Raw genomic sequence first — 6,089 nt, forward strand, 5'->3', positions numbered from 1 at the left:
GTCTGTGTCTGTGTGTGTGTGTCTGTGTCTGTGTGTGTGTCTGTGTGTGTGTCTGTGTCTCTGTGTGTGTGTGTCTCTGTCTGTGTGTGTCTTATACAGAGGTAAAGAAAATCCTGTTAGCAGTTTTCATGAAAATGGAGAACAAGAGCCTTCTTTTCACAGACCTAGGCGAGCAGTTTTATGCAATGCTCCTGAGAGTCAGTGAATGGGAACCATCTTGGGTGACAGCGGACTGTAACTTGAGAGACAAAAGCATGAGGGAAGCAGCTGTGCACCTTCAGCAGAGATGCAGACCTGTGTGTGAGTCCCCGACTAATGCATATGACATGAGATTGGTGGAGAGCAGTGGAGACGATGGGCTTGGGGCAGTTGTATCCAGGGCTGTCAGAGAAGAGGCTGGTAGAAGTAGATGCAGACAGCCTAGTGAGAAAATGATCATAATTGTGGAATAAAGAGGAAATAGGAAGCAATGATAAAGCAGCATTAAGGGAATAAGAAAAGCAGAGAAAAAAATTATCTTTACTCATAAGGAAACCCAGCATTTACCAGGAAGGGCGGGGGGGGGGGGGGGGGAGTCCAGACAGTTGAGCTGAAAAACCCAATCTAAATGTGAAAGTGAGGTATGTGTACTGAAGCTGGGAATATTCATCAATGTGTTAAATGTCACACGTTCTAAAAATATGAGATAGATTTCAACAGCCTGTAAAGACCCATGATTGGAATCTTGCTTCTATGATGCCATAGCAATTCAGATGGTTCTTAAGTCTCCATGGCAACAGCCAACACTACTTTTTGTCCTTTGAAGTCACATGACACCTGATGTAACATAACAGTTAGGGAGCAAAGAGAAGAAGCCAATTGTATTTCCTAATCACAGTAACACAGACACCAAGGGCTACTGTGGAAGGCTCCTGTTGGCCCTATGGATTATAGTGATCAGAGCCAGCAAGATGGCTTAGCAGGTAAAGACAACTGCCTCCAAACCAAAGAACTGAGTTCAGTCTCCAAGACCCACTTGGTAGAAAGAGAGAATCGATTCCTGCAAGTTATCCTCTGTCCTCAACTTGCATGCTGCAGCATGTGTGTGTGTGCGCCAACGCCCCCCCCACACACACACACAGACATACACACAAAAGAAATAAAACTGTAAAAACAAGTTTCAAAAACTGCACCTTAACTAGTAGGATCTGGGTGTTATCTTGTTATCATAAGCAGTTGCTCTATATGAGCAGTGGTGTGATTTATGGGTTGAATATCAATCAGTTCAGGGAAGATTCCTTCAGGCTTCCACTTGTAATATCTAATCATCTTAGTTGTACCAGTGATACACTGGTTAGCCATGAATTGCATACCACCTGAGGGTAAACAAGGGCCTCACCCACTAAGGATATAATGCTAAATACCCTGATGAATAAAGTATAATTCTGTTTCTTGGTTTTCCATCTATGGAATAGAAGCAATCACCAGTTTTTTTTTCTTAGTCAAAGGGGAAGGTCTATAAAGCATTTAGTCAAATTTTGTCCAATGCTTTTTGGGGGCCTGTCTGAAAGAAACAGCAATCTTGGCTTTGGATGTGGAAGTGTCAAGATGTTGCATTTCTTAACCTGTAGTTGGGTAGAGCATCCCAAATCTTGCATGCATGAAAAAGATAGAGGGGAATCTCTTTTGAGTGTTCCTTAAAGTTACAAGGAAGGATTCAGTTCAATTCCCAAAGCTTTTACCATTATCAAGCTGGGTGAATTAAGACCCATAAATTCAATATGACTTTGTTTTTCAGTGGAGTTACAAATTCACAGGCACTAGACTCAATGATGATGCTAAAACGTATCACTGCCAGAACACTTGTCACTGTCCCTCCTTATTTATCTTTTCCTTTAGTGTGAGAGGATTTCTAGAGAAGAGCGGAGATAGCCCATGCATATTCATCTTCTTCCTCTTCTTTCTTCAACTCATACACTTGCATTCTTGCTATTTTGCTGTGGAGTTTAAAACGTGAGAGAGTGATACAGGGGTTCTTGGAGCTAAAAACATTCTATAACAACAGTGTTGATGGAAGCTATTAAGCTCTTATCTTACAGGCCACAGGATAGAGAAACAGAAAATACAGAGCTGGAGGCCATATGCTTAAAGGCTGAAATGCAGCTGAAGGTTAAAAGATAACAAGGACACAGAATGACCTGAACTAAGAGCCGACTGTGCAGGATAGATGTGCGGATGAGAGCTGGTTACTCAGAGAACGTTCCTGAAAGAGAGTTGATACACATTTGAAGGAGACCTAATATTTACTGAGTGCTTATGAAGTAATGGACTTTGGGCCCTTTGCCTGCTTTTCCTCATGGATTGAAAGGTAGATTCTTGATAAGATAACGCACATGGGAAAGAATTATTGGTATCATAGAAGCTGGTTGTATAGTGCATTTGCCAGGAGTGTGGAAATCAAAATGAAGATGCCAGATGACTCCAAAAGGCCAAATAAGGACTTCAGGTGTAAGGAGGAACCACAAACCATTTTTTTTTTTTTTGGTACAGAATTCTTTGTCCCCAACCATGGGGCTTAAGAGAAAGATGTCCTATATTGAGGAAAGCAATGTGATTACTAAACACATTCAAGCATTATGCTACAGACTATAGTCTAGAGGAGGCAAAACCAAGGTTGCATACCAAGGTTCCAGCTTCCAGGGCAAGCTGGAAGAATGATTGCCATGGAGAAGAGCTTTGGCATAATGTAAGGACAGATCTTGTTATGGAAAGAAAGTAGGATTTGAGTATTAAACTTGAAAAGACTGTAAGGCAGAGATCTTTGCTACAGAAAATGAGCAAGCTGAGAAGTGCCCAGTGGGAGCTACTCGGATGTATCTATTTGGGTTTCTGGTTTTGAAGGGCTACAGTCCACCAGTCCACCATGGCAGAGAACTCATGGTGATAGGACCATGAGGCATCTGGTCACACTGCATCTGTAGTTAGGAAGCAGAGAGTGAGCAGAAAGTACCCCAGACCATCAAACTTCAAGACTCACTCCCAGTGGCCCACCTTTTCCACCAAGGGTATATCTCTTGACAGTTCTAGAATCTTCCAAAACAGCTAAGGACGAACTTCAAATACATGAACCTCTGGGGGACATTTTACATTCAAAGCATGACAACACAGCCTACTTCCCCCAACACACATGATTTCTTCTCACCTAATGGACCATGAGATAAAGCAAAGTCAGACAGCCCACAAGTACTAACTTCCAAATGACTTCAGTATTCCTTGAGTTTGTTCTCTGTAATGGTGTATGAGCTTTCTGTTACATGAAGCCAGGGTTTCCAGCTCCTTTCTTATGTAAGAAGAGAAGTCTATTAGCTATAGCACAAACTAAATGTCCATGGAGATAGTTTCCCAAACCATTCCACTATAATAACTATTCCTTTATTTTATGCACAGCAGACACGATGCTGAGGGAGACGACACAAAGTTTTAGCCTTCTGCAATCTTAGAAAAACCATCAAACTCTCTGAGACTTGATTTCTCTGTAAAACGAGTGACTAGATTAGGTAACATACAATTCAGCTCTAATATCCTACGGAGTTTATATCATGTAGTTAGTCTTAATGATGCCTTTAAGGAACAGTGTTGCTGCTTTTATGAGTGTAGGCTACTTCTTGTTATGAATAAGCATATTCTTGAAATGTCAGCTTGTGTCCAGGGCCATCAGACGCTGCAGTCTCTTTTGATAAATCTCTAATGAAAACCCCAAAACTCCTGGGGCTCAAATAAACCAATGAATTCTTAAATTATGCTCTCTTCTATCATGACATTACAAATAGAGTTTAGAGGAAGACTGTTCAGTTCACAGGAGTTAGGTCATAGGAGTTAGACTGACTATAAGTGTGGTCCTGAGACTATAGCATCTCCTTTACAACACTGCTTCAAGCCTACCCTACCAGTCTTCATTGTTCCACTCACCCCAGACCTGGATAGCTGGCCCACTGCTCTTCATGCTGCCTTTGACACAAATGGCTCTGCTTCGCCTGCCACCTGCACTCTTGCCAAGCCATTTTCTATGGGAGGCACTAACTCTGCCTCTTCCCCACTGTCATCAGCACTCTATCCTGCTCTCTGCAGAACCTGGTCACTGTTTCCCCTGCTGAATCCTGCCCATAGATTCAAATGCTCCTGATTCCACATCCCTACAGGCTAGGTAGGTACCAGCCCTCTCTACTCTGGCCATTATGACTCTATAGAATTGTCATAGATACCCATCTCCAATGTGGCTCCTGATATAAGAATTGTTCTGCCATGGATGCCAACTGATTATCACTCTGTTCACCTTAGCACTATCTTGTAGAGAGCCTCACTGATAGACACTAAGCCATGATTGTCACCTGTAACAGTAACATCTATCCCTGAAGTTCTTACCAATGAAATCAATTCTCTCTTCCAAATATTGTACCTATTTCTCCAACAGGAAATATTTTTGCCTTTTTAATGATCTGCCTCTATTCTTCAATGGAGTTAGAGAAATGCAGAGAGGTTAATGTGCATTAGAAAACATGCATTGTGTGACAGAATTTGCCAGGGTTCCTGGGCCCTGCCCTTGCTGCAATATTCTGATCGTCTTCATTCTTTTGTTTCTGTTTCCCGAAACAGATCTCAGAGTATAACTGGGCTTGTCTCCAACTCACAGTGGTTGTTCTATTGGTGTCTCTTGAGTGTTGTCTCCTATACAAGTACCATCACCCAATTCAGAGGAATAATTGTATGTGTGTGTGTGTGTGTGTGTGTGTGTGTGTGTGTGTGTGTGTGCGCGCCGCATGTGTGCGTCCTTGTACATGTGAAAGCCCAAGGTTGACATACCAAGTGTTCCTCAACTACTCTGCACCTTATGCATTGAGGCTCGGTCTCTTAATTGAACCCAGAGCTCACTATGTAGGCTACTCTAGCTAGGAGTTTCCTTTATTCTAGCTAGGAGTTTCTGGGAGCCTTTCCCTTGGCCTTCTGAGTGCTTGAATTATAGGTGGGCAGCTAGGCCTTCCTGGCTTTTATCTGGGTTCTGTTAGTCCAAACTCTAGTACTCATGGATGCACAGCAAACACTTTATCCATTGAGCGGGAATTCTTGGTCCCTAAAACCTGCTTTCTATGTAGAGATTTATCGCCTCATCTGTCTCTGTGGAAAGACAAGGACTCAGGAAAAGAATGAAAGGCATCTGTTGCTAATCCTTTCTCTTGGGTTTCTCTGGAGAAAACGTCTTAGGCAAATGGTCTTCCTGGATTCTTGGAATAAGCATGTAAAATAGACTCCCACAAAGGCAGTGCACACACCATATTATGCACACAATAGGAAAGCAGGATGCACTGCCAATTCTCAGCTATGCGCTTAGGCAACACCTGTCTGCACACAGGGACAAGTATGATCAACATGTAGAATAGCCTTGGGTTCTAACAAAGAAATAGCAAAGTCAAGGCCCAAGGGAACCAAATCCAATGCATTCCTTTCTCCTGGGCATTGTTTTCTGTGATCCGAAGCTCTCTGGTTGCATAGCTGTCTAAACACATTCTGACATGAAAGGGAAGTACCCTGAGCTCCCAGAGTGGTCATGTTTGTTTATGCTCCACCGCTGGCTTGTGCCTACACAGTCACATCCTGGCAGTCCCTGTCTAAGATGCTGTTACAGAAATCCACATTTCCTTTATAAACAGAAAAAGACAAAAAGGGCTTTTATTCACCAAACCTCTTCTCTTTCACTTCTAACACACAGTTCCTGTGCAGCGCACCTGGGCTCCTAGGAAGGGAAGAGTCCATTCACAGGGAGGTGAAGGGTAAGCCATCCTGGTAAGCTTGGGCAGGCAGTGCTGCCAGTGCACAGAGGACCCCTTAGGAGATGGGCAGAGTGCCTTGTACAAAATACTTCTGGCTTCATTAAGCAAGTGAATTGTCTTAAATTGAAAAATATTATCCTTTCTACCTTTGAATGTTTAGTAGAAAGTTGGCTAAGATTTCAACAAGCCAGAGATTTAAAAGGGGGGGGGGCTCTGTTTTGTTTTGTTTTGTTTTGTTTTAAAAGAAAGAAAGAGAGAGAGAGAGAGAGAGAGAGAGAGAGAGAG

General features: G+C 42.7%; 1 protein-coding gene and 1 long non-coding RNA gene across 8 annotated transcripts in view; one reads left to right on the top strand and one right to left on the bottom strand.

Annotated features, from left to right (window-relative positions):
* Window positions 1-4,160, bottom strand: part of LOC110312661 — an 11,036-nt gene extending 6,876 nt beyond the window's left edge. The window contains exon 1 of one of the 2 annotated variants that reach the window (XR_002380069.1): window positions 3,949-4,160. This is a non-coding gene — a long non-coding RNA (uncharacterized LOC110312661). The remainder of the gene's footprint in view (window positions 1-3,948) is intronic. The other variant, XR_002380068.2, reaches the window with a different exon arrangement.
* Window positions 1-6,089, top strand: part of Frmd4a (FERM domain containing 4A) — a 584,600-nt gene that overhangs the window by 121,747 nt on the left and 456,764 nt on the right. The window lies entirely within an intron of this gene.

Source organism: Mus caroli, chromosome 2, assembly GCF_900094665.2.
Source record: "Mus caroli chromosome 2, CAROLI_EIJ_v1.1, whole genome shotgun sequence".
Lineage (NCBI taxonomy): Eukaryota > Metazoa > Chordata > Mammalia > Rodentia > Muridae > Mus > Mus caroli.